Source organism: Physeter macrocephalus, chromosome 4 (assembly GCF_002837175.3).
Source record: "Physeter macrocephalus isolate SW-GA chromosome 4, ASM283717v5, whole genome shotgun sequence".
NCBI classification, from domain to species: Eukaryota; Metazoa; Chordata; class Mammalia; order Artiodactyla; family Physeteridae; genus Physeter; species Physeter macrocephalus.
Genome location: NC_041217.1, coordinates 23400163 through 23414657, shown reverse-complemented (window position 1 = coordinate 23414657; position 14495 = coordinate 23400163). Strand labels below are relative to the sequence as shown.

General features: G+C 54.3%; 1 long non-coding RNA gene across 1 annotated transcript; it reads left to right on the top strand.

The window, feature by feature from the left end:
- The first annotated feature begins 9486 nt into the window (after nt 1-9486).
- Nucleotides 9487-14320, top strand: LOC114486109 (uncharacterized). The gene is made up of 3 exons (XR_003679341.2): nt 9487-9681; nt 12625-12718; nt 13495-14320. It is a non-coding gene; the product is annotated as an uncharacterized lncRNA (long non-coding RNA).
- Nucleotides 14321-14495: the final 175 nt, after the last annotated feature.

Here is a 14495-nt window from a genome sequence, read left to right as displayed (position 1 = left end):
AAAAAGAGTGCATATATATGTATAACTGAAACACTTTGCTGTACAGCAGAAATTAACACAACATTGTAAATCAACTACACTTCAATTTTTAAAATAAATTTATTTATTTATTTATATTTCATTTTTGGCTGCATTGGGTCTTCGTTGCTGCGCATGGGCTTTCTCTAGTTGTGGCGAGCAGGGGCTATTCTTCGTTGCGGCCTGTGGGCTTCTCATTGTGGTGGCTTCTCTTGTTGCGGAGCACGGGCTCTAGGCACGCAGGCTTCAGTAGTTGTGGCACGTGGGCTCAGTAGTTGTGGCTCGCGGGCTCTAGAGCGCAGGCTCAGTACTATACTTCAATTTAAAAAATATCAAAAACTAAATGAAAATGCCTTCTACCTAAATTGTTTTAAGTGTTCAGAGGAAAAGTAAAGAGTATGGTCCCTTCAGGAAACAAGACGCCTCTCATCTCCTGGATGACGTATTGCTGTGGTGATGTGGGTGTTGCTTGGATTGCCGCATTTGCTGCCAGGCCATCGGGTAAAGTGACCTGTGCTACAGGAAAGAGTAAGTCCATTGGCCTAGCGCTTTCCTGAGTCTGTGTCATGAGAGAGTTAGCGGGAGACATTCGAGCCAGGGGTCACTGGGTGTTGTCGGGATGCCTGGGCTAACCTGACAGGATGCTTCCAGCCATAAGTAACAGAACAGCCACCTTAAAAGCAGCTCAAATAACAGAAGTTTCGTTGGTGTACGTTGGTGAGGGAGGGATGCACACCCAGGGGTGTGGGGACGGCTGAACACACCACGCCCGCCCCTGGACAGAGGAGTTTGGCATCAGTTATGGGTCACCTGTACTCACTGCTCAGGGGAGGACGCTGCACGCCACGCACGCTGTACGCCACGCACGCTGCACGCCACGCACGCTGCACGCCACGCACGCTGCACGCCACGCACGCTGCACGGGGTTGCAGTCAGGAGCAGAGAGAACAGCGGGGGCTGGGCGGCGGGGGTGGGGGAGTGGCTAGTGATCCCAATAGCGCGAGGGGTCCCACGGTTCGTGCAACAGGATGTGACTGGCAGGGAAGTGACACCTGCCACTCGGGGACCAGCAGGGTGCTGGGCAGGGGAAACCGAGATGTCCTCCTGAATCTCCTTATGTGCACGAGACACCCTCACCACACACAGCTGGTTCCCGAGGACAGACTCCAGAGAGGAAATGTTGACTCAACAGATTTGCTCATGTACAGTATTCCTCCATATGCTCAAAGGACTTGTCTTTGCCAATGTGGGAGGAGAGAATATTGTGTTGCTCTTTTGATTAGGATATTGCATTAGTTAGAGCTCTCCAGGGAAATAGCGCCAATAGGTCTGTGTATATTCACATATATATCATAAGGAATATCAGATAGCATATCTATACATGCATGTGGAATTGCTTATGTGATTACAGAAGCTGCCAAGCCTCCAAATCTGCACTCAACAGGCTGGAGACCCATGCCTGTTGTACAGTAGTCCCCCCTTATCTGCGGTTTCACTTTCCACGACTTCAGTTACCTATGATCAAGTGGGGTCCAAAAATATCAAATGGAAAATTCCAGAAATAAACAATTTATAAGTTGTGCACCGCTCTGAGTAGTGTGATGAGATCTCGAGACCTCCTGCTCTGTCCCTCTTGGGTGGCCCAACTGTCAACATCGTCTGCCTCTGTTACTCAACCATTTGACATCATCATGGTTCCATGATCCAAGATCACCCAAAGCAGATGGTATCAGAAGGTCAGTGGTAGCCTAACGCTACGTCACAATGCCTACGTCATTCACTTCACTCCTCATCAGGTAGGCTTTTTATCATCTCACATCATCACAAGAAGGGTGAGTACAGTACAATAAGATATTTTGAGAGAGAGAGTCCACATTTACTTAACTATTATTACAATGTATTTTTATAATTGTTTTTTTTTTTTTTTGGCTGCGCCGAGTGGCTTGCGGGGATCTTAGTTCCCCGATCAGGGATTGAACCTGTGCCCTCAGCAGTGAAAGTGTGGAGTCCTAACCACTGGACCGTCAGGGAATTCCCTATAATTTTTCTATTTTATTATTAGTTATAGCTGTTAATCTCTTACTGTGCCTAATTTATAAACTAAACTTTATCATAGGTATGTATGTAGAGGAAAAAACATAGTTATAAACACGGTTCGTTGGTACGACCTGCAGTTTCAGGCATCCACTGGACACCTTGGAACAAATCTCCAGTGGATAAGGCAGGGTACTGTGGTTCTGGCCTGAAGGCAGGCAGGCTCCAGACCCAGGAAGGGCTGATGATTCAGGTCAAGTCTGAAGACAGGAAAAAGCTGATGTCCCAGCTCGAGAGCAGTCAGGCAGGAGTTCCCTCTTACCCCTCGGGCCTCAGCCTTTTTGTTCTATTGAGGCCATCAACTGATTGAGTCAGGACCACCCACATTGGGGAGGGCAATCTGCTTTACTCAGTCTACTGATTGAAATGTTAATCTCATTCAAAAACACCCTCACAGACACACCCAGAATAACATTTGACCACGTGTCTGGGCACCCCATAACCCAGTCAACTCCAACATATAAAATTAACCATCATAGACATGTCCTCTTGATCTTCCCTTGGCTGCCAAAGACCTAGCAGATACTCTGGAAACAGGACTTTTCTCCACTTAGGCCAGATCCAAATGCTTCCTCCTACGCTAAGAGTAAGGGAAACTTTATGCCCTTTCCCACCTGTGACCAGAAAGAGGTTTTTTTGCCCCCATTTCATTGCCAATGGGAAGAAGTTGAATGCAAAGATCTGCTTCTGTATTCCATTTGTTATTCCCCAGATCTTTCTAATTTACTGACCCGGGCCAGCCTGTCCTGGCGACCCCTGTGGGTGCTCCACCAAGGAGACCCTGTCCTGGGAGTCTGTAGGCTCCTGGGGGGGAACAGGGGGCATTGGTGAAAGGGGGACAACACCTAAACACAGTGAATGCACCCCATGCAGTGTGGAGGGATATAAGGGGGGTGGTCAGGGGGAGGATGTGACGACCTGGGGCCACTGCAGGCCTTAGGCGCAGGTGACGGCGGGAGGCTGTTGGAGAGCAGAGTTAGACTCAGCCCTATAATATTCTTGGATGTGGTGGGGCTCACGGGGGTGGGGCTGGGGTATTGTGCGTCTCTGTGGAGTGTTATTTCCATTCTTTCAAAGGCTTTGCATCACTCCCCGTTACACCATCCGCGCGATTCCCATCAGACCCTCGCTCCCCTTCACACCTGCTCACCGGCCACAGGATCCGCGGTTTGGGTCCGCATCCGGGTGAGGGGGTTGCAGCGAACTACTGAGAGTCTTGCTGGAAGGCAAGGTGAGGCGCCGGGATGGAGCTGCCAGGCCTGCCGGGGTCTTCCTGGACCGTAGGGCTGGGTGGCGGCGCTCGGGCGACCCCTGGCGATCGCGTTCGACAGTGACATCCCCCCCCAGCCCAAAGCGGGTGTGTAGCGCCCCCTTCCGGCCAACAGCCGTTATTTTATTTTCCTCGAATTTTGCCTTGGGATTGGGAAGTGCTGTTACTATTCCCATTTTACAGTTAAGAAAAGTGAGAAACAGAGAAATTAAGTAATTTATCCAAAGTGAGACTGACTGAGAAGGGATGTGAATGCGGGCATTTTGAATGCAGCATCTGCGTTAAGACCAAGATAGCTAATATGACCTCAAGTTATGTCCACAAAAATGTGTGCACAGAGCCTTCCCCCGGGCCCAGCGAATCTGACCACTCCTGGGGGCTGTGTTGAGCCCTGGGTATCCCACTTGCGGAAAGCCATCAGCGGCAAAGCGCAACACGGCCAGTTGAATGGCCAGAATGCTGAGAGGACTCAAAGTCCAGTCATGTGAGGAAAGATGGAAAGTATGGGGGGTTTCAGCCCGGAGAAGGGACTTAGGGAACACGAGGGGACTCCACACACCCGAAGGACTGCGTGCGGAGGAGGGTCGGAGCGCGCCAGGGTTCCACGGTGGGGACCGTGGACAGGCCGATTTCTGCCGTCCAGAGCCTTCTGCCAGCCGGGCTGCCTCCAAAGGAAGGAAGTGCCCAGCGAGGTGGACACGGCCGCTCACTGACCCTTGCCGGCCGGGGTGGAGGGATGTGGACAGACGTGAGGGGCCCGTCAGGGCGCTTACAGCTTCTTGGGGGATGCAGGGCAGTGGGCATTAGCAAAAGGGCAGGAGGCCCGGCCAGCGCTGGGGAGGGCTGGAGGCTATCTGCTCTCCTCTGTGGGGGTGGGGGGTGGCTCACGAAGTCTGGGGGCTTCGCGGGGTGGCCGCACCGCAGGGCCTGGCTCCGTCGGGGCGCAGGACACGTCTTACTCGCCAGCCTCTGGCCGAGCTCCCTGCACCTGGGGCGGGGGCGCTGCGCGGGGACCGGGAGGGCGGGTCATCCTGCCCCTCGCCGGGGGTGAACCCGAGGCACAGATACTGCCCCGTGAAGTGGAAACTGAGGCAGAGGGTGTAGAAGAGGTGCCGCGGGTGAGGTTCTTCAGGAGGCCAGCACTGAGCCAGAGTTAGGGGCGCAAAAGATTTACAGGGGAGCATCACCAGCGGAGAAAATGGGTAGGAAGAGCTGGCAAAGTGCCACTCGGATCTACTACACTCGTCTCCGCAGCCCAGCGGATGCTGGGAGCCCATCAGAGGAGCCAGCGGAGGAGGGAAATGGCCAGGCCCACGTGCCCTCACCTCGCTCAGTCACTGGCTGAATCAGGGCCGAGAGGAAGGTGACCTTGACCTTGACTCAAAACCTGAGGCTGACCCCGTCCTCAGGGTAGTCATCAGCTCACCACCCTCCTTGCCGCTCCTTCTGGGCCCATCTGGGAGTCGCCTGACCCCCGCCAGTGGTGCAGGTCAGCGAGGGGGTGAGGAGGGTTGGTCGGGGGAGCTGAAGCCAGGTCTGGCGCCCCATAACCCAGCGCTTCCCCCTAGGGGCCACACCACTACTGACCCAGCCTCCTCCATGGGTCAGCCCCACCCGGAGGACAGGAGGTTCACTACATGGCCCTCCCAGTTATCCAGTGAAGAGGGGTGGTCCCCCAACTCTCTGGACTCCCTGGACCCCCAATGAAGACTGGGGTTGACTTCTTAAGGCAGTCCCATCCCTCACAACTCACCTCTGCAAAGGTGGCTTGAATAGGGGCCTAAGCACAGCGTGTGTTCAGTGTGACTGGCAGGCAAAGTTGGGAGTGGAAGTGGCCAGACAGGAAGGCCACCACCTTCTTCAGGGTGACAGTGTTGGACCCCAGCTTCTCACTCACTTCCAGCCCTGTCCTCCCCCCAGCCTGGCCGAGTGTGCTGGTCGCCTGCTGGCTCCGGGGTCTCTCTGCCCCCACTGGTGTCTGTCTACTCTTTCCTTTTATGCCAGCAATAATGGTGAGTCACAGCCTTGGGGCCCTGGGACCTCCCCTCAGGATGCCCAGCCCCTCCCACCAGGTGCAGAGCTCCAGACCCTCTCACCCTTCTGCTCTCATCGCCATTTTCCTCTGGCCCAGGGGTCCCCAGGCAGGTGCAAGGTGACAGTCACTCAAAATTGGCATTCATCTCCCTAATACACAATAAATAAGCCAAGCATTCTCCTGTGTTAGTCGATAAGGGTTGCTGTAGCAAAATACCACAGTCTGGAGGGCTCAAAAGGAATTTATTTTTCACAGTTCTGGAGGCTGGAAGTCCAAGACCAAGGCTTGGCAGATTCAGTGTTTGGTGAGGGACTGCTTCCTGGTTCATAGATGACCATCTTCTCACTGTGTCCTCACTCGGCAGAAGGAGTGAAGGAGCTCTCTGGGGCCTCTTTCATAAGGGCACTAATCCCATTCATGAGGGCTCCACCCTCATGACTTAATCACCTCCCAAAGGCCCCACCTCCTCATATCATCACATTGGGGGTTAGGTTTCAACCCAGGGATTTTGAGGGGACACATTCAGTCCACAACAGCTCCATGTGATTCCTCACCCTTGAAACCCTGATGGGGTTGCTAGTGGTGGGGGTGGGCGTGTCTGCCCCGATTCTTCACTCCAGCCTCTGAAAGCTTTGACCTCTCAAGGTAGAACTTTAGAACAACCCAGACAGCTAGAAGTAGCCCCAAACCAGGAAGGATTCTTGGGGCTGGAGGCTGCCCTGTCAGGTACTGAGGCTCCCAGTTTTACAGAGACACGGAGTCCCAGAGCATGGGGGTGAGAGTTGTCTGAGGTCACCCAGCATTGGATATCTGCTCCAGAACTGGGAGCAGATCAAATTGCCCACCACCAAGTGGACTGCTTCCCAGCTTGCTGAATTATTTCCTTTCTCTGCTGCTTGGAGTAAGATGTTTATGTTTTATTGTGGGAAGTGCTGACACTTACTGAGCACCTACTGTGTACTAGCTGCTGTGCTGGGTGCTGGTAACACGAAGAGAAATAAAACACAGTCCTTGCCACTGGTGAGTGTGTTGCCTCATTGAGGTTTGTCCTGAGAGCACCGACCAGCTCTGGACACCGGAAAGTCGATCTCCATGTTGCTTTATTTATGTGCCCAAAAGCCGTTTCCAACTCTGACTGAATTTCTTTCCTTCGGCTATAAGACCTGACAATCTTACCCTTGGCTCCCAGTGAACTGTTTGCAGCCACTGCCCAAGTTTCCCCAGCAAAACTGTTATACAAGCAGGCATGCTCCCCACGTGGAGGTTGGCCACCAGAGCTGAGACCCCAACCTGGGGGGGCACCAAATGGCTTTCCTGAGCCAAGCCTGTTGCTCGGAAAAAAGTTAAGGGATCCAAGAAGCCCAGGGTGACCTGAGGCTTCACCACAAACTTGTCCTGTGGAGACCCCCACCTGGGTGCATAGAGGGATGGGAGGTGCCAGGGCAGAGAGGGTAGAGTCAGCCCCGGACTCTGAGACCGGCACCCTGCATTAGTTTGCCAGGGCTGCCGTAACCAAGTGCCACAGACTGGCGAGCTTAACCAGCTGAAGTGTATCATTTCACAGCTCTGGAGGCTTAGAAGTCCAGGATCGAGGAGTCAGCAGGTGGGTTCCTTCTGAGGCCTGGGAGGGAGAATCTGTCCCAGGTCTCTCTCCTTGGCTCGTACATGGCTGTCTTCTCCCTGTGTCTTCTTATGGTCTTCCTTCTGTCCATGTCTGTGTCCAAATTTCGCCTCATAAGCACACCATAATAATCTCGTTACCTCTTGATTACCTCTGTAAAGACCCTATCTCCAAGTAAGGTCACATTCTGGGCCATTGGGGGTTAGGACATCAACATACCAACTGGGGGCGGGGCAGAATTCAACTCCTAACTCACCCCAACCACAGGTTGTCATGGTTACTGGTGTGAAGGTCAGGTAGCTCATTGTCTATTTCTGAGCCTGCCCTCTGGTGTCTGTTTCCTATGGCAGGGGCTCCCTGTCCCTTTGGGGCTCAGAGCAGGCCGCCCCAAGATGTATCGCAGTGGCATATTGATTATCTGAATTAAAGTTATTTGAGTAACAGCCAGTGGGACAAAAAATGACATAGAAAAACACTCTGACTCCCCTCTTTCCCCCTGAAAGTGGTAAATAAATCTCCCATGTGAAGGTATCCTCCCTATACGGAAAGGATAGAAAGCATCCTTATCACCAGAGTCAGGGAATTCAAGAAAGCTGTATAAACAAACTTTGTTACTTCTTCATTAGTCTGCAGCCCCAAGCGCTGAGGCCCTTTGTTAAAGCTTCACAAATAATTATTTCTTCGTCTAAAAATGGTATATAAACATCCTGATTTGGTCGCTTTGGGAGTCCCATTTCTATAAGACCTCTGTGCATACAAATTAAATTGTTTTTCCTCCTGTTAATCTGTCTTGTGTCAATTTCATTATTAGAGCAACCAAAAGAACCCATGGGGGATGGGGGGAGATCTCCCCCTTCCTGACTCTTGCATGGAGCACTTACCTGAGTACAGTATACCCAGGCCTGTCTAGAGAGTCCATGCAGTCTGTGATCACCTGGGGACTCAGGCAGAACACCTGAGCATTTGGGGCAGGAAGCAGGGCCAAGGAGGAGAATATGGGAGAAGAAAGCACTTAGGTTTAATTCCTAGCCTGGAAGTTCCCACACACGCCTCTTCAGACATGCAGGACAGCCCCAGAAGAGGATTTGCCTCTTTTTAGGGCAGGGCTGTGCAGGGGTGGCAGCTGCAGCCCTGTTTGCTGCTCCTGGAAACTTCAACTACCAAACGGCCCTACTCTCAGGGGGTTGCGGGTGCAGAGTCCTCCTGCCTCAAGATTGCCGCATTTAGGGCTTCCCTGGTGGCGCAGTGGTTAAGAATCTGCCTGCCAACGCAGGGGACACGGGTTCGAGCCCTGGTCCGGGAAGATCCCACATGCCTCAGAGCAACTAAGCCCGTGAGCCACAACTGCTGAGCCTGTGCTCTAGGGCCACAACTACTGAAGCCCGTGTGCCTAGAGCCTGCGCACCACAATTAGAGAAAGCCTGCGCGCAGCAACGAAGACCCAACGCAGCCAAAGATAAATAAATTAAATTAAAAAAAAAAAAAGATTGTCGCGTTTAGCAAATAAAAATACAGGATGCCCAGTTCAATTTCAGTTTTAGGTTCACAACAAATATTTTTTTAGTACAAGTATTTCCCAAACATTGCAAACAGGAGGTCAGGAAAGGACTCTCTGAGGGACATTCGGGAAGAGACCTGAATGACGTGGAGGGAGAACTGTGCAGATCTGGGGGAATGGTAGAGGCAGAGCAGGCGAAGCTGTGATTGAGGAACTGCACAAGGGCCGGTGTGGTATGTCTCAGATTTTAGTGCGAGCTGGTGAAAATGCAGGTCCTGGGCCCTGCCTCTAATTTAGTAGGTGTAGGCAGGAACAGGGCTCCCTTTTAAACAAGCCCCCCTGGAGTCTGTCTCCCTCCCTCCCCCTCCTTGCATTTCCTGCACACGGTCCAGGGGTTCAACTCAAGCTCTGGGGGTCAGAAGTGGGAAGCCCCCTCAAGGATCACCTGGTGCAAACCCCTCCTGCTCCTGGCCAAGGAACGGTTCCAGGGATCTCTAAAGACCTCATCCATGGGGCTGAAGGGGAGCGCGTGGCTCTTCCGTGCCTGGTCACACGCTTCCTGGTGACCAGAAAGCTCCTTATCCTTCTCTTCTCCAAGCGGGATGTCTGTCCATCGCGGGCCTGTGACCCTTCCCGAGAGGCCTGGCCCTCCAGCCCCCAGGGCCTCTGAGAGCCTCACGGGCCTCTCTGCCCGCACCTCCATTCAGGAGCCGCCTCGGCGAAAGGAAGCCAAGGGGTCAGAACTGCCCCCGCAGTGCCCCCCCCACCCCGATCACCTCCTGCCCCCGGAGGGCGGGGCGAGCCGCTTCTCCGCAGCCCCGCTCCGCCCTGGCCACACCCATCCTCTGTGGAAGGAAGCGCGTCCCCGCCCTCCCCGCCCCCCGCGCCCTCCCGGCAACCTGGAAAGAGAGAACCGAGACAGGAAATGAGCTCAAAAGCCGTAGCCACAGAAAAGGCGGCTCCCGCGGGCGGGCGCTGCAGGTGGATACAAGTTCCCTAAGCGCGGAGACCTCACTGCGGCCTCGCTCCTCTCCTGTAGCGTCAGGACCTGGAGAGCTTGAACGCACCACTTGGTCGGAAAGCCTTGCACACAGTCTGCTGCACCAACGGGGCCAGCAGCACCCCCTGCGCTTGCCAAGGCTGAGGTGAGGCAAAAACACCCCCAAGACCCTGGACGGGCCCCAGCTCTCAGCAGCTGCAGTGGCCCCAGGCCGGTCACTTCGCTGCTGAGTCTCCGTTTCCTCAGGGAGTTGTGGTGAGGCTGAGATGAGAACACGTGTGAAGTGTGGTGTAAACTGGTGGATAGCAATAACCCGTCCGCCTTCTTCCTGCCTGTCCTCCCTGGTGCCTTGTCAAGTTATTGGGAGGGGGCTAGCCAGGGGTAGAAGACGCATCTAGGGTGCTCATCCAGTTCATGATGACCCTTGTTTCTCTGGAGAAATGTCCCTCCATGTCCTGGCTCTGTGACCTTAAGCAAATGACTCAACTTCTCTGTGCCTCAATCAGACATTGGCTAAATGGGAGTAATATGATTAATCCCTACCTCATGGGGTTGTCATGAGGATTAAACAACGCACGTAAAGTCCTCCATTCTGTAAGTGTCTGGCACGTAGTAAGTGCTCAACAAAAGTCAGCTCTGGGTATGCCCCACCCCTGGGGGAAGAGAAGCAGAGGCCAGCAAAGGGGCATGGCTGACTCTTGTTGGCGTTCCAGGGCGGGGACACTGTTCTGTACCTCCATCTTTAGGTTCCCGCTGCTTCCTCATCCTCTTTCCAGTAACTTTTACCTTTTCTGGGTAAAAGTTAGGATCTCTGTTACTCCCCACTGAACCTTAACGCTGGAATGTGAAAGAAACAACAAACATCATTTTCCTCAACTGAATTAATCTCACCTCAAGCTTGTATCTCCCTGAGGGGGATCGTGCACTTTTTATTTGTGGAGAACCCCTCCCCCCAACTCCGTGGGCTCCTCAGGAGTCCCGAGGATTTCAGGGGAATAGGAACTCGAGAAGGGGCCTGGGCCACAGTCCTGGGTGGTCCTCGCTGCCCCTCCTGTTCCTGAGCATCGCCTCCACCTCCAGAGGCTCCGAGATGTCCCCCACAGGGTCTTCCTGGGCGGCCACGGGCACGCACAGGGACCCCCCCCCGCCCCGCTCTTGAGACTGGGGAGCTCTGTGGACTTGTGCAGGGCACCTGCCATGTCGCCTGGGCAGTCTGACCTTCCCACTGGAGGAGTCCAAGGCCTAGGCTCCGTCCCTGCCAGGCCTTGGGCAACCCAAGTGGATTTTCTTGGGCCTCGGCAGCCCCTGAGACAACCACAATCAGTCGGCCTTCTGTCCCCATCTCTCCTTTTCTCTGAGAGCCTGGCTGAGGAACGTGAGGCCCGTCTGTCCTTCCAGGTTGAGGAAGTGAGCATTCCTCCCGCTTCATTCCTCACGGGCAGACAGTTTATCACACAGCCATCCTGCACACTCGCGGCCAAAGATGTGTGAACAAAGAACAAAGAGTGTGGCTCGCCACCCAGTTCTACAAGGGTACAGTCTTAACCCACTGCAGTCCCACCAGCAGTGCACCCTGAGAGGAATTCAGGGTAAAAATCAGGATGAGAGACCCTGTGCTTTGGATAAATGGGCCCCTACATAGTTAGATGTGTATCTCAGGAAGAAGTTCCATGACCCTATATTTTTGCATCTTCCCATACATAAGAAAGCACTAAAATCATTAACTTGAGATATCTGTTCTTTGTGACTAGCAGTCATCTTTTACCTAGATGTATGCTTGATTGCAAGTATTGCCTAGCCAAAAATCATACATACACTGGCTTTTCCCCTCTTTCTTCAGAGCAGTTTCCTCTGAGCTGCTGAGTGGCGTATCTGGGCTATAGTCCTCAGCAGGACCCTGAATGAAACTTAAACTCACAACTCTTACGCTGTGCGTCTTTCTGTAAGTCAACAGATGTCTCAAGGGAGGCCCCAGGGTTCGGGGGAAATAATGCTCAAGCCTTGGTTGGTCCAGACCACAACCCCGGGCCACAGCCCTCCGTAGCCCTGCCTGCACCTCTGCATTGGCGCTTGGACAGGAGGACCCGACCATGCCACTTCGCTCACCCAGAAAAAGATGAGGCTTTATATTTCCTTCCCCGAGCCTGAGCTGATCAGGCGTTGTGACATCACCTTTTCACAGGCCCACTTCCTGTCCCACCCAGGCCCACGTGCTAACCACCTGCACTAACCTACATTATCTTCTTCGCAACTAATTCTGTCGGCTCTCAGGTCACCAGCAAACACCCAGATTGCCCCTGGGACCAGCACTCCTGCTTGCAGAAGCAACTCAGATGACTCCTAAGCCTCCTTTCCCTGTTGTTCACAGCCCAGGCCTCCTGCCGGCTCCATTAAGTGCCTCTCCCTCCACCCATGGAGCCTCCTCCCCTGGCCTCTGCTGGTCAAAGCCCAGAGCTGGCTCCTGGGGTCTGCAGCACAGGCAGCCTCAGGACCCACCCCGCCCCACCCCGCCCTCCATCTCTGGTCATCTCCTCCCTGAGGATGCGGAATGGGCTTGCAGGCGAGGGCTATGGGTCAACACCTAGACGAGCCTCCTAGGTCCTGTCATTAAGAGGGAGAGAAAAAGGGAGCTGTTCAGAATTTTCAGATGTGAGCAAATCCCAAGAAGAATTCTTTATTTTTATTTATCTTTAAGCGATACGGGTCAGTGAAGTCTTTCTTGCCGAGCAGAATTATATCCTTAGCATCTTTCTCAACCCAGTGCTTCAGGCAGACACCACTAATCGAAGGATTTTATTTGCCATTCCGGTAAAGCTAAGCCCCCTCACCCCCGACCACGTTAGCTCAGGTCGGCACCAGCTCTCATCAGGAGGCAGCCACAGCCCCATACCCACTCCTGCAGCCTCCCTCACTCCATCGCTGCCCACCCTGCGGCCGGCAAGGGCTCAGCCTCCTGTTCATTCTTGTTCCGTGGTGAAACGAAACTGTCTCTGCAGAGGGTCAAATACATTTTCAGGCCATACGGTGGACTCCGCTGTCCTAGCCTAGGTGGGGCTGTGTTCCAATAAACCATTATTTACAAAAACAGGCGGCAGGCTGGATTCGACCTGTGGGCTGCGGTTTGCCAGCTCTGATCTACAGAAGATGCGGACGGCTCGGCATGTCCTAAGAGACCTCTCCAGGTGTGGCTCCTTTCTCCCTCTTCACTTCCACCTCCTACACCCCTCTGCCGCCCCCATCCCACTCACCGCCAATTCCATATTGCTTCAGGTGCCCCCCCAGGTGTTCTGTTCCCTCTGTCTTTGTTTTTTATTAATAAATTTATTTATTTTATTTATTTATTTTTGGCTACATTGGGTCTGTTGCTGCACGCGGCTTTCTCTAGTTGCAGTGCGCGGGCTTCTCATTGCAGTGGCTTCTCTTGTTGCGGAGCACGGGCTCTAGGCGCGCGGGCTTCAGTAGTTGTGGCACGTGGGCTCAGTAGTTGTGGCTCGCGGGCTCTAGAGCACAGGCTCAGTAGTTGTGGCGTACGGGCTTAGCTGCTCCGCGGCATGTGGGATCTTCCTGGACCAGGGATCCAACCCGTGTCCCCTGCATTGGCAGGCGGATTCTTAACCACTGTGCCACCAGGGTAGTCGCCCACTGTGTCTTTGGATGTGATGATTCCTCATCCTGGGTGCCTGGGCTCCACCCCTTCTCCACCCGAGAATCTCCCACCTGCCCCTCTAGATTCAGCATCACCCCTCCCAGGGCCTTTCTGTGCACACCCACCCCCAGCTGCTCACGTTTCTGGCTTCATTTAGCCTGAGCCCTGACAACACCAGCCCTTCCCCCCTCTTCCTTTGGATTCCATCCTGCCCTGTTTTCTCGGTTTCCTCCTGCTTCCCCGGCTACTCCTCCTCCGCCTCCTTCAGCTCTGCCAGTCTCCTCACTGGTGTTCCTCGCTGCCCCTTTCCAGCCCTGCCCACTCTCTCGCCCTGGGAGATCGCCCCATGGCCTCCCGGAAGCTGACGCTCCCAGATCCGCGCCTCCAGCTGGACCTCTGCAGAGCTCGAGGCTCTGGACTCCGGCGGACTCCACGCCCAAAAGTCGCATCAGTTGCTCCTGCTGAGCGTGTGCACGCCTCAGCTCATCGTCTCTCTTCCCTCATCCCTCTCTGTAAGGTAGCATCTCAGGTGCAGGTGTTTTTGGAGCATCCTCCCAGTTCACAACAACCCCCTTAATCACAGCCACCTGTCCGCCTCCAGCCATCTTACCCCCTCCCCTCCCTTGGTGCTGGGTCACTTCCCGTGGTTCAGCAGGACACCTCCGCCCAGGTGAGCATCAGCCAGCTGGCCATTCAGTCTCTTCCCTGGGAATTTGGAACCAGGTGGTGCTGGTGTTTCTTCAGGTGAATTGGCCTGTTCTCCGTGGGTGGGAGCTATGGGAGAGTCATTTTCCACCACGCTGGGGCCTGGAGAAGCGGCGGGAGTTGGTCTGAGGAGAGCTGTGCAGGCAGGATCAAAGGTGAGAAGGCTGAGGCTGAGGCCGAGGCCGTGTGCCCATCGTACAGATGCTGAAGGAGACTCCAAGGGAAGAAGGATGAGGTCCCCAGGTCAGTAATCCAGGCTTTTCGGCCTTGACCCGCCTTCCCTCAAGTTCGTCTCGCGCCCCTGAGCTTTTGCTCTCTGCAAGCAGGAGGGTCCCCTGAATCATCTGAGAGCCCGTCATGCTTTGCTGCCCCTTCCGCAGTGCACTCCTGACAAAGGGGTTGAGAGCAGGGAGGGCGGGACCGACCTGCTGAGTCCGGGCTGGTTTAGGGCCAGGTCATTTTTTTTTTTTTTTTTTTTTTTTTTGCGGTACGCGGGCCTCTCACTGTCGTGGTCTCTCCCGTTGCGGAGCACAGGCTCCGGACGCGCAGGCTCAGCGGCCACGGCTCACGGGCCCAGCCGCTCCGCGGCATGTGGGATCTTCCCGGAC